General features: G+C 34.5%; 15 non-coding genes across 15 annotated transcripts; all 15 read left to right on the top strand.

The window, feature by feature from the left end:
- Nucleotides 1–389: 389 nt before the first annotated feature.
- On the top strand, nt 390–472 carry TRNAL-CAG (transfer RNA leucine (anticodon CAG)). Its single transcript has one exon. It is a non-coding gene; the product is annotated as a tRNA-Leu (tRNA).
- A 735-nt stretch (nt 473–1,207) lies between these two features.
- TRNAL-CAG (transfer RNA leucine (anticodon CAG)) lies at nt 1,208–1,290 on the top strand. The gene has a single exon. It is a non-coding gene; the product is annotated as a tRNA-Leu (tRNA).
- A 660-nt stretch (nt 1,291–1,950) lies between these two features.
- TRNAL-CAG (transfer RNA leucine (anticodon CAG)) lies at nt 1,951–2,033 on the top strand. The gene has a single exon. It is a non-coding gene; the product is annotated as a tRNA-Leu (tRNA).
- A 380-nt stretch (nt 2,034–2,413) lies between these two features.
- On the top strand, nt 2,414–2,496 carry TRNAL-CAG (transfer RNA leucine (anticodon CAG)). The gene has a single exon. It is a non-coding gene; the product is annotated as a tRNA-Leu (tRNA).
- Nucleotides 2,497–3,231: 735 nt separating this feature from the next.
- TRNAL-CAG (transfer RNA leucine (anticodon CAG)) lies at nt 3,232–3,314 on the top strand. The gene has a single exon. It is a non-coding gene; the product is annotated as a tRNA-Leu (tRNA).
- A 735-nt stretch (nt 3,315–4,049) lies between these two features.
- On the top strand, nt 4,050–4,132 carry TRNAL-CAG (transfer RNA leucine (anticodon CAG)). Its single transcript has one exon. It is a non-coding gene; the product is annotated as a tRNA-Leu (tRNA).
- A 736-nt stretch (nt 4,133–4,868) lies between these two features.
- Nucleotides 4,869–4,951, top strand: TRNAL-CAG (transfer RNA leucine (anticodon CAG)). Its single transcript has one exon. It is a non-coding gene; the product is annotated as a tRNA-Leu (tRNA).
- Nucleotides 4,952–5,611: 660 nt separating this feature from the next.
- Nucleotides 5,612–5,694, top strand: TRNAL-CAG (transfer RNA leucine (anticodon CAG)). The gene has a single exon. It is a non-coding gene; the product is annotated as a tRNA-Leu (tRNA).
- A 380-nt stretch (nt 5,695–6,074) lies between these two features.
- Nucleotides 6,075–6,157, top strand: TRNAL-CAG (transfer RNA leucine (anticodon CAG)). Its single transcript has one exon. It is a non-coding gene; the product is annotated as a tRNA-Leu (tRNA).
- Nucleotides 6,158–6,926: 769 nt separating this feature from the next.
- On the top strand, nt 6,927–7,009 carry TRNAL-CAG (transfer RNA leucine (anticodon CAG)). Its single transcript has one exon. It is a non-coding gene; the product is annotated as a tRNA-Leu (tRNA).
- A 1,003-nt stretch (nt 7,010–8,012) lies between these two features.
- On the top strand, nt 8,013–8,095 carry TRNAL-CAG (transfer RNA leucine (anticodon CAG)). The gene has a single exon. It is a non-coding gene; the product is annotated as a tRNA-Leu (tRNA).
- A 735-nt stretch (nt 8,096–8,830) lies between these two features.
- Nucleotides 8,831–8,913, top strand: TRNAL-CAG (transfer RNA leucine (anticodon CAG)). Its single transcript has one exon. It is a non-coding gene; the product is annotated as a tRNA-Leu (tRNA).
- Nucleotides 8,914–9,649: 736 nt separating this feature from the next.
- On the top strand, nt 9,650–9,732 carry TRNAL-CAG (transfer RNA leucine (anticodon CAG)). The gene has a single exon. It is a non-coding gene; the product is annotated as a tRNA-Leu (tRNA).
- A 1,478-nt stretch (nt 9,733–11,210) lies between these two features.
- TRNAL-CAG (transfer RNA leucine (anticodon CAG)) lies at nt 11,211–11,293 on the top strand. The gene has a single exon. It is a non-coding gene; the product is annotated as a tRNA-Leu (tRNA).
- A 380-nt stretch (nt 11,294–11,673) lies between these two features.
- TRNAL-CAG (transfer RNA leucine (anticodon CAG)) lies at nt 11,674–11,756 on the top strand. The gene has a single exon. It is a non-coding gene; the product is annotated as a tRNA-Leu (tRNA).
- Nucleotides 11,757–12,348: the final 592 nt, after the last annotated feature.

The raw sequence follows: 12,348 nt of genomic DNA, 5'->3' as shown, positions 1-12,348 counted from the left end.
ATAAACCCCACTTGGGTTCATTATAATAGAATCCAATAAATCCCACAAGCTAAAGGAAGTAGCCAGTTTGTGCAATCTTCACAAATTTTACTCAACAGTGAGTGAAAATGCATCAGCAAACAAACTCTGGGCATTTGAATTCTAATCCTCAAAAGAGAAAATAAATCCTACTTTATACATTAGAACCACTTTCAAAATGAATGGAAAAGCAATTGATACAGTCTTATAATCAATAGTTTCATTAAAATAGGATCCAATCAATCCCATAAGCTAAACAAAGTAGGATCCAATCAATCCCATAAGCTAAACAAAGTAGCCAGTTTGTGCAAGATTCACAAATTTCACTTCATAATATTAAAATTTTCTTAAAAATAGTGAGAGAGGTATATGTCAGGATGGCCGAGTGGTCTATGGCGCTACGTTCAGGTCGCAGTCTCCTCTGGAGGCGTGGGTTCAAATCCCACTTCTGACATAGTTCTTCCTTTCTTTATTGGTTCTACTATTTCCTATTCCTTGTTGCATGAGAAGAGAATGACTTAAGATACAGATTAACACCCACTGCAAAACTCTGTTTCAATTTCCACCATTTAAAAATGCATCAATCCATTATGTTTTTATATAGAAAGAAAATAGCACCCTATTCTTTGTACAAAAAAGGGCTTGAAAGCTACCACTGACATCAATATCATGCTTTTTGTATTGTCTGGTTCATACTTCTTGATTTATATTTTGCTAAATAAAATACCTCCCAAATTAAGAATTTGGGAGGCATTTTTCTAACTTAAGAAAACTGCTCTTATAAGCCATTGGTCATGAAAATAAACCCCACTTGGGTTCATTATAATAGAATCCAATAAATCCCACAAGCTAAAGGAAGTAGCCAGTTTGTGCAATCTTCACAAATTTTACTCAACAGTGAGTGAAAATGCATCAGCAAACAAACTCTGGGCATTTGAATTCTAATCCTCAAAAGAGAAAATAAATCCTACTTTATACATTAGAACCACTTTCAAAATGAATGGAAAAGCAATTGATACAGTCTTTAAATCAATAGTTTCATTAAAATAGGATCCAATCAATCCCATAAGCTAAACAAAGTAGGATCCAATCAATCCCATAAGCTAAACAAAGTAGCCAGTTTGTGCAAGATTCACAAATTTCACTTCATAATATTAAATTTTTCTTAAAAATAGTGAGAGAGGTATATGTCAGGATGGCCGAGTGGTCTATGGCGCTGCGTTCAGGTCGCAGTCTCCTCTGGAGGCGTGGGTTCAAATCCCACTTCTGACATAGTTCTTCCTTTCTTTATTGGTTCTACTATTTCCTATTCCTTGTTGCATGAGAAGAGAATGACTTAAGATACAGATTAACACCCACTGCAAAACTCTGTTTCAATTTCCACCATTCAAAAATGCATCAATCCATTATGTTTTTATATAGAAAGAAAATAGCACACTATTCTTTGTACAAAAAAGGGCTTGAAAGCTACCACTGACATCAATATCATGCTTTTTGTATTGTCTGCTTCATACTTCTTGATTAATATTTTGCTAAATAAAATACCTCCGAAATTAAGAATTTGGGAGGCATTTTTCTAACTTAAGAAAACTGCTCTTCTAAGCCATTGGTCATGAAAATAAACCCCACTTGGGTTCATTATAATAGAATCCAATGAATCCCACAAGCTAAAGGAAGTAGCCAGTTTGTGCAATCTTCACAAATTTTACTCAACAGTGAGTGAAAATGCATCAGCAAACAAACTCTGGGCATTTGAATTCTAATCCTCAAAAGAGAAAATAAATCCTACTTTATACATTAGAACCACTTTCAAAATGAATGGAAAAGCAATTGATACAGTCTTTAAATCAATAGTTTCTACAATATGACCATTGTATCGTTAGAGAGGGGATTTCGTACTATATCACTTTTTAAAAAGTTAGTGTGATATATGTCAGGATGGCCGAGCGGTCTAAGGCGCTGCGTTCAGGTCGCAGTCTCCTCTGGAGGCGTTGGTTCAAATCCCACTTCTAACATGACTCTTTCTTTTCTTATTTGTTCTTCAATTCTTCTTCCTTGTTGCATGAAAAAAGAATGACTTAAGAATTAGATGAACACTCTCTGCAAAATTCTGTTTCCAATTCCACCATGTAAAAAATGTATCAATCAATCCACAATTTTGCTATGTATCAAGAAAAGATCACACTGTTTTCTCTGTCAAAATAGGGGCCTGAAACCTACCAAAGAGATCAATGTCATGTTCTTTGTATTGGTCATGAACATAAACCCCACTTGGGTACATTAAAATAGGATCCAATCAATCCCATAAGCTAAACAAAGTAGCCAGTTTGTGCAAGATTCACAAATTTCACTTCATAATATTAAATTTTTCTTAAAAATAGTGCGATAGGTATATGTCAGGATGGCCGAGTGGTCTATGGCGCTGCGTTCAGGTCGCAGTCTCCTCTGGAGGCGTGGGTTCAAATCCCACTTCTGACATAGTTCTTCCTTTCTTTATTGGTTCTACTATTTCCTCTTCCTTGTTGCATGAGAAGAGAATGACTTAAGATACAGATTAACACCCACTGCAAAACTCTGTTTCAATTTCCACCATTCAAAAATGCATCAATCCATTATGTTTTTATATAGAAAGAAAATAGCACCCTATTCTTCGTACAAAAAAGGGCTTGAAAGCTACCACTGACATCAATATCATGCTTTTTGTATTGTCTGGTTCATACTTCTTGATTTATATTTTGCTAAATAAAATACCTCCCAAATTAAGAATTTGGGAGGCATTTTTATAACTTAAGAAAACTGCTCTTCTAAGCCATTGGTCATGAAAATAAACCCCACTTGGGTTCATTATAATAGAATCCAATAAATCCCACAAGCTAAAGGAAGTAGCCAGTTTGTGCAATCTTCACAAATTTTACTCAACAGTGAGTGAAAATGCATCAGCAAACAAACTCTGGGCATTTGAATTCTAATCCTCAAAAGAGAAAATAAATCCTACTTTATACATTAGAACCACTTTCAAAATGAATGGAAAAGCAATTGATACAGTCTTATAATCAATAGTTTCATTAAAATAGGATCCAATCAATCCCATAAGCTAAACAAAGTAGGATCCAATCAATCCCATAAGCTAAACAAAGTAGCCAGTTTGTGCAAGATTCACAAATTTCACTTCATAATATTAAAATTTTCTTAAAAATAGTGAGAGAGGTATATGTCAGGATGGCCGAGTGGTCTATGGCGCTACGTTCAGGTCGCAGTCTCCTCTGGAGGCGTGGGTTCAAATCCCACTTCTGACATAGTTCTTCCTTTCTTTATTGGTTCTACTATTTCCTATTCCTTGTTGCATGAGAAGAGAATGACTTAAGATACAGATTAACACCCACTGCAAAACTCTGTTTCAATTTCCACCATTTAAAAATGCATCAATCCATTATGTTTTTATATAGAAAGAAAATAGCACCCTATTCTTTGTACAAAAAAGGGCTTGAAAGCTACCACTGACATCAATATCATGCTTTTTGTATTGTCTGGTTCATACTTCTTGATTTATATTTTGCTAAATAAAATACCTCCCAAATTAAGAATTTGGGAGGCATTTTTCTAACTTAAGAAAACTGCTCTTATAAGCCATTGGTCATGAAAATAAACCCCACTTGGGTTCATTATAATAGAATCCAATAAATCCCACAAGCTAAAGGAAGTAGCCAGTTTGTGCAATCTTCACAAATTTTACTCAACAGTGAGTGAAAATGCATCAGCAAACAAACTCTGGGCATTTGAATTCTAATCCTCAAAAGAGAAAATAAATCCTACTTTATACATTAGAACCACTTTCAAAATGAATGGAAAAGCAATTGATACAGTCTTTAAATCAATAGTTTCATTAAAATAGGATCCAATCAATCCCATAAGCTAAACAAAGTAGGATCCAATCAATCCCATAAGCTAAACAAAGTAGCCAGTTTGTGCAAGATTCACAAATTTCACTTCATAATATTAAATTTTTCTTAAAAATAGTGAGAGAGGTATATGTCAGGATGGCCGAGTGGTCTATGGCGCTGCGTTCAGGTCGCAGTCTCCTCTGGAGGCGTGGGTTCAAATCCCACTTCTGACATAGTTCTTCCTTTCTTTATTGGTTCTACTATTTCCTATTCCTTGTTGCATGAGAAGAGAATGACTTAAGATACAGATTAACACCCACTGCAAAACTCTGTTTCAATTTCCACCATTCAAAAATGCATCAATCCATTATGTTTTTATATAGAAAGAAAATAGCACACTATTCTTTGTACAAAAAAGGGCTTGAAAGCTACCACTGACATCAATATCATGCTTTTTGTATTGTCTGCTTCATACTTCTTGATTTATATTTTGCTAAATAAAATACCTCCCAAATTAAGAATTTGGGAGGCATTTTTCTAACTTAAGAAAACTGCTCTTCTAAGCCATTGGTCATGAAAATAAACCCCACTTGGGTTCATTATAATAGAATCCAATAAATCCCACAAGCTAAAGGAAGTAGCCAGTTTGTGCAATCTTCACAAATTTTACTCAACAGTGAGTGAAAATGCATCAGCAAACAAACTCTGGGCATTTGAATTCTAATCCTCAAAAGAGAAAATAAATCCAACTTTATACATTAGAACCACTTTCAAAATGAATGGAAAAGCAATTGATACAGTCTTTAAATCAATAGTTTCATTAAAATAGGATCCAATCAATCCCATAAGCTAAACAAAGTAGGATCCAATCAATCCCATAAGCTAAACAAAGTAGCCAGTTTGTGCAAGATTCACAAATTTCACTTCATAATATTAAATTTTTTCTTAAAAATAGTGAGATAGGTATATGTCAGGATGGCCGAGTGGTCTATGGCGCTGCGTTCAGGTCGCAGTCTCCTCTGGAGGCGTGGGTTCAAATCCCACTTCTGACATAGTTCTTCCTTTCTTTATTGGTTCTACTATTTCCTATTCCTTGTTGCATGAGAAGAGAATGACTTAAGATACAGATTAACACCCACTGCAAAACTCTGTTTCAATTTCCACCATTCAAAAATGCATCAATCCATTATGTTTTTATATAGAAAGAAAATAGCACACTATTCTTTGTACAAAAAAGGGCTTGAAAGCTACCACTGACATCAATATCATGCTTTTTGTATTGTCTGCTTCATACTTCTTGATTTATATTTTGCTAAATAAAATACCTCCCAAATTAAGAATTTGGGAGGCATTTTTCTAACTTAAGAAAACTGCTCTTCTAAGCCATTGGTCATGAAAATAAACCCCACTTGGGTTCATTATAATAGAATCCAATAAATCCCACAAGCTAAAGGAAGTAGCCAGTTTGTGCAATCTTCACAAATTTTACTCAACAGTGAGTGAAAATGCATCAGCAAACAAACTCTGGGCATTTGAATTCTAATCCTCAAAAGAGAAAATAAATCCTACTTTATACATTAGAACCACTTTCAAAATGAATGGAAAAGCAATTGATACAGTCTTTAAATCAATAGTTTCTACAATATGACCATTGTATCGTTAGAGAGGGGATTTCGTACTATATCACTTTTTAAAAAGTTAGTGTGATATATGTCAGGATGGCCGAGCGGTCTAAGGCGCTGCGTTCAGGTCGCAGTCTCCTCTGGAGGCGTTGGTTCAAATCCCACTTCTAACATGACTCTTTCTTTTCTTATTTGTTCTTCAATTCTTCTTCCTTGTTGCATGAAAAAAGAATGACTTAAGAATTAGATGAACACTCTCTGCAAAATTCTGTTTCCAATTCCACCATGTAAAAAATGTATCAATCAATCCACAATTTTGCTATGTATCAAGAAAAGATCACACTGTTTTCTCTGTCAAAATAGGGGCCTGAAACCTACCAAAGAGATCAATGTCATGTTCTTTGTATTGGTCATGAACATAAACCCCACTTGGGTACATTAAAATAGGATCCAATCAATCCCATAAGCTAAACAAAGTAGCCAGTTTGTGCAAGATTCACAAATTTCACTTCATAATATTAAATTTTTCTTAAAAATAGTGCGATAGGTATATGTCAGGATGGCCGAGTGGTCTATGGCGCTGCGTTCAGGTCGCAGTCTCCTCTGGAGGCGTGGGTTCAAATCCCACTTCTGACATAGTTCTTCCTTTCTTTATTGGTTCTACTATTTCCTCTTCCTTGTTGCATGAGAAGAGAATGACTTAAGATACAGATTAACACCCACTGCAAAACTCTGTTTCAATTTCCACCATTCAAAAATGCATCAATCCATTATGTTTTTATATAGAAAGAAAATAGCACCCTATTCTTCGTACAAAAAAGGGCTTGAAAGCTACCACTGACATCAATATCATGCTTTTTGTATTGTCTGGTTCATACTTCTTGATTTATATTTTGCTAAATAAAATACCTCCCAAATTAAGAATTTGGGAGGCATTTTTCTAACTTAAGAAAACTGCTCTTCTAAGCCATTGGTCATGAAAATAAACCCCACTTGGGTTCATTATAATAGAATCCAATAAATCCCACAAGCTAAAGGAAGTAGCCAGTTTGTGCAATCTTCACAAATTTTACTCAACAGTGAGTGAAAATGCATCAGCAAACAAACTCTGGGCATTTGAATTCTAATCCTCAAAAGAGAAAATAAATCCTACTTTATACATTAGAACCACTTTCAAAATGAATGGAAAAGCAATTGATACAGTCTTATAATCAATAGTTTCATTAAAATAGGATCCAATCAATCCCATAAGCTAAACAAAGTAGGATCCAATCAATCCCATAAGCTAAACAAAGTAGCCAGTTTGTGCAAGATTCACAAATTTCACTTCATAATATTAAAATTTTCTTAAAAATTTCACTTCATAATATTAAATTTTTTCTTAAAAATAGTGAGATAGGTATATGTCAGGATGGCCGAGTGGTCTATGGCGCTGCGTTCAGGTCGCAGTCTCCTCTGGAGAGGTGGGTTCAAATCCCACTTCTGACATAGTTCTTCCTTTCTTTATTGGTTCTACTATTTCCTCTTCCTTGTTGCATGAGAAGAGAATGACTTAAGATACAGATTAACACCCACTGCAAAACTCTGTTTCAATTTCCACCATTCAAAAATGCATCAATCCATTATGTTTTTATATAGAAAGAAAATAGCACCCTATTCTTTGTACAAAAAAGGGCTTTAAAGCTACCACTGACATCAATATCATGCTTTTTGTATTGTCTGGTTCATACTTCTTGATTTATATTTTGCTAAATAAAATACCTCCCAAATTAAGAATTTGGGAGGCATTTTTCTAACTTAAGAAAACTGCTCTTCTAAGCCATTGGTCATGAAAATAAACCCCACTTGGGTTCATTATAATAGAATCCAATAAATCCCACAAGCTAAAGGAAGTAGCCAGTTTGTGCAATCTTCACAAATTTTACTCAACAGTGAGTGAAAATGCATCAGCAAACAAACTCTGGGCATTTGAATTCTAATCCTCAAAAGAGAAAATAAATCCTACTTTATACATTTTAAAATAAAATACCTCCCAAATTAAGAATTTGGGAGGCATTTTTCTAACTTAAGAAAACTGCTCTTCTAAGCCATTGGTCATGAAAATAAACCCCACTTGGGTTCATTATAATAGAATCCAATAAATCCCACAAGCTAAAGGAAGTAGCCAGTTTGTGCAATCTTCACAAATTTTACTCAACAGTGAGTGAAAATGCATCAGCAAACAAACTCTGGGCATTTGAATTCTAATCCTCAAAAGAGAAAATAAATCCTACTTTATACATTAGAACCACTTTCAAAATGAATGGAAAAGCAATTGATACAGTCTTATAATCAATAGTTTCATTAAAATAGGATCCAATCAATCCCATAAGCTAAACAAAGTAGGATCCAATCAATCCCATAAGCTAAACAAAGTAGCCAGTTTGTGCAAGATTCACAAATTTCACTTCATAATATTAAAATTTTCTTAAAAATAGTGAGAGAGGTATATGTCAGGATGGCCGAGTGGTCTATGGCGCTACGTTCAGGTCGCAGTCTCCTCTGGAGGCGTGGGTTCAAATCCCACTTCTGACATAGTTCTTCCTTTCTTTATTGGTTCTACTATTTCCTATTCCTTGTTGCATGAGAAGAGAATGACTTAAGATACAGATTAACACCCACTGCAAAACTCTGTTTCAATTTCCACCATTTAAAAATGCATCAATCCATTATGTTTTTATATAGAAAGAAAATAGCACCCTATTCTTTGTACAAAAAAGGGCTTGAAAGCTACCACTGACATCAATATCATGCTTTTTGTATTGTCTGGTTCATACTTCTTGATTTATATTTTGCTAAATAAAATACCTCCCAAATTAAGAATTTGGGAGGCATTTTTCTAACTTAAGAAAACTGCTCTTATAAGCCATTGGTCATGAAAATAAACCCCACTTGGGTTCATTATAATAGAATCCAATAAATCCCACAAGCTAAAGGAAGTAGCCAGTTTGTGCAATCTTCACAAATTTTACTCAACAGTGAGTGAAAATGCATCAGCAAACAAACTCTGGGCATTTGAATTCTAATCCTCAAAAGAGAAAATAAATCCTACTTTATACATTAGAACCACTTTCAAAATGAATGGAAAAGCAATTGATACAGTCTTTAAATCAATAGTTTCATTAAAATAGGATCCAATCAATCCCATAAGCTAAACAAAGTAGGATCCAATCAATCCCATAAGCTAAACAAAGTAGCCAGTTTGTGCAAGATTCACAAATTTCACTTCATAATATTAAATTTTTCTTAAAAATAGTGAGAGAGGTATATGTCAGGATGGCCGAGTGGTCTATGGCGCTGCGTTCAGGTCGCAGTCTCCTCTGGAGGCGTGGGTTCAAATCCCACTTCTGACATAGTTCTTCCTTTCTTTATTGGTTCTACTATTTCCTATTCCTTGTTGCATGAGAAGAGAATGACTTAAGATACAGATTAACACCCACTGCAAAACTCTGTTTCAATTTCCACCATTCAAAAATGCATCAATCCATTATGTTTTTATATAGAAAGAAAATAGCACACTATTCTTTGTACAAAAAAGGGCTTGAAAGCTACCACTGACATCAATATCATGCTTTTTGTATTGTCTGCTTCATACTTCTTGATTTATATTTTGCTAAATAAAATACCTCCCAAATTAAGAATTTGGGAGGCATTTTTCTAATTTAAGAAAACTGCTCTTCTAAGCCATTGGTCATGAAAATAAACCCCACTTGGGTTCATTATAATAGAATCCAATAAATCCCACAAGCTAAAGGAAGTAGCCAGTTTGTGCAATCTTCACAAATTTTACTCAACAGTGAGTGAAAATGCATCAGCAAACAAACTCTGGGCATTTGAATTCTAATCCTCAAAAGAGAAAATAAATCCAACTTTATACATTAGAACCACTTTCAAAATGAATGGAAAAGCAATTGATACAGTCTTTAAATCAATAGTTTCATTAAAATAGGATCCAATCAATCCCATAAGCTAAACAAAGTAGGATCCAATCAATCCCATAAGCTAAACAAAGTAGCCAGTTTGTGCAAGATTCACAAATTTCACTTCATAATATTAAATTTTTTCTTAAAAATAGTGAGATAGGTATATGTCAGGATGGCCGAGTGGTCTATGGCGCTGCGTTCAGGTCGCAGTCTCCTCTGGAGGCGTGGGTTCAAATCCCACTTCTGACATAGTTCTTCCTTTCTTTATTGGTTCTACTATTTCCTATTCCTTGTTGCATGAGAAGAGAATGACTTAAGATACAGATTAACACCCACTGCAAAACTCTGTTTCAATTTCCACCATTCAAAAATGCATCAATCCATTATGTTTTTATATAGAAAGAAAATAGCACACTATTCTTTGTACAAAAAAGGGCTTGAAAGCTACCACTGACATCAATATCATGCTTTTTGTATTGTCTGCTTCATACTTCTTGATTTATATTTTGCTAAATAAAATACCTCCCAAATTAAGAATTTGGGAGGCATTTTTCTAACTTAAGAAAACTGCTCTTCTAAGCCATTGGTCATGAAAATAAACCCCACTTGGGTTCATTATAATAGAATCCAATAAATCCCACAAGCTAAAGGAAGTAGCCAGTTTGTGCAATCTTCACAAATTTTACTCAACAGTGAGTGAAAATGCATCAGCAAACAAACTCTGGGCATTTGAATTCTAATCCTCAAAAGAGAAAATAAATCCAACTTTATACATTAGAACCACTTTCAAAATGAATGGAAAAGCAATTGATACAGTCTTTAAATCAATAGTTTCATTAAAATAGGATCCAATCAATCCCATAAGCTAAACAAAGTAGGATCCAATCAATCCCATAAGCTAAACAAAGTAGCCAGTTTGTGCAAGATTCACAAATTTCACTTCATAATATTAAATTTTTTCTTAAAAATAGTGAGATAGGTATATGTCAGGATGGCCGAGTGGTCTATGGCGCTGCGTTCAGGTCGCAGTCTCCTCTGGAGAGGTGAGTTCAAATCCCACTTCTGACATAGTTCTTCCTTTCTTTATTGGTTCTACTATTTCCTCTTCCTTGTTGCATGAGAAGAGAATGACTTAAGATACAGATTAACACCCACTGCAAAACTCTGTTTCAATTTCCACCATTCAAAAATGCATCAATCCATTATGTTTTTATATAGAAAGAAAATAGCACCCTATTCTTTGTACAAAAAAGGGCTTTAAAGCTACCACTGACATCAATATCATGCTTTTTGTATTGTCTGGTTCATACTTCTTGATTTATATTTTGCTAAATAAAATACCTCCCAAATTAAGAATTTGGGAGGCATTTTTCTAACTTAAGAAAACTGCTCTTCTAAGCCATTGGTCATGAAAATAAACCCCACTTGGGTTCATTATAATAGAATCCAATAAATCCCACAAGCTAAAGGAAGTAGCCAGTTTGTGCAATCTTCACAAATTTTACTCAACAGTGAGTGAAAATGCATCAGCAAACAAACTCTGGGCATTTGAATTCTAATCCTCAAAAGAGAAAATAAATCCTACTTTATACATTAGAACCACTTTCAAAATGAATGGAAAAGCAATTGATACAGTCTTTAAATCAATAGTTTCTACAATATGACCATTGTATCGTTGGAGAGGGGATTTCGTACTATATCACTTTTAAAAAATTTGTGTGATATATGTCAGGATGGCCGAGTGGTCTAAGGCGCTGCGTTCAGGTCGCAGTCTCCTCTGGAGGCGTGGGTTCAAATCCCACTTCTGACATGACTCTTTCTTTTCTTATTTGTTCTTCAATTCTTCTTCCTTGTTGCATGAAAAAAGAATGACTTAAGAATTAGATGAACACTCTCTGCAAAATTCTGTTTCCAATTCCACCATGTAAAAAATGTATCAATCAATCCACAATTTTGCTATGTATCAAGAAAAGATCACACTGTTTTCTCTGTCAAAATAGGGGCCTGAAACCTACCAAAGAGATCAATGTCATGTTCTTTGTATTGGTCATGAACATAAACCCCACTTGGGTACATTAAAATAGGATCCAATCAATCCCATAAGCTAAACAAAGTAGCCAGTTTGTGCAAGATTCACAAATTTCACTTCATAATATAAAATTTTTCTTAAAAATAGTGCGATAGGTATATGTCAGGATGGCCGAGTGGTCTATGGCGCTGCGTTCAGGTCGCAGTCTCCTCTGGAGGCGTGGGTTCAAATCCCACTTCTGACATAGTTCTTCCTTTCTTTATTGGTTCTACTATTTCCTTTTCCTTTTTGCATGAGAAGAGAATGACTTAAGAATCAGATTAACACCCACTGCAAAACTCTGTTTCAATTTCCACCATTCAAAAAGGCATCAATCCATTATATTTTTATATAGAAAGAAAATAGCACACTATTCTTTGTACAAATAAGGGCTTGAAACCTACCACTGACATCAATATCATGCTTTTTGTATTATCTGCTCCATACTTCTTGATTTATATTTTGCAAAATAAAATACCTCCCAAATTAAGAATTTGGGAGGCATTTTTCTAACTTAAGAAAACTGCTCTTCTAAGCCATTGGTCATGAAAATAAACCCCACTTGGGTTCATTATAATAGAATCCAATAAATCCCACAAGCTAAAGGAAGTAGCCAGTTTGTGCAATCTTCACAAATTTTACTCAACAGTGAGTGAAAATGCATCAGCAAACAAACTCTGGGCATTTGAATTCTAATCCTCAAAAGAGAAAATAAATCCTACTTTATACATTAGAACCACTTTCAAAATGAATGGAAAAGCAATTGATACAGTCTTTAAATCAATAGTTTCTACAAT

The sequence above is a fragment of the Crinia signifera genome, chromosome 1 (genome assembly GCF_055691185.1).
Source record: "Crinia signifera chromosome 1, ASM5569118v1, whole genome shotgun sequence".
Classification (NCBI taxonomy): domain Eukaryota; kingdom Metazoa; phylum Chordata; class Amphibia; order Anura; family Myobatrachidae; genus Crinia; species Crinia signifera.
Note: the sequence above shows the minus strand (reverse complement) of the source record. Positions and strands in the feature narration are given on the sequence as shown.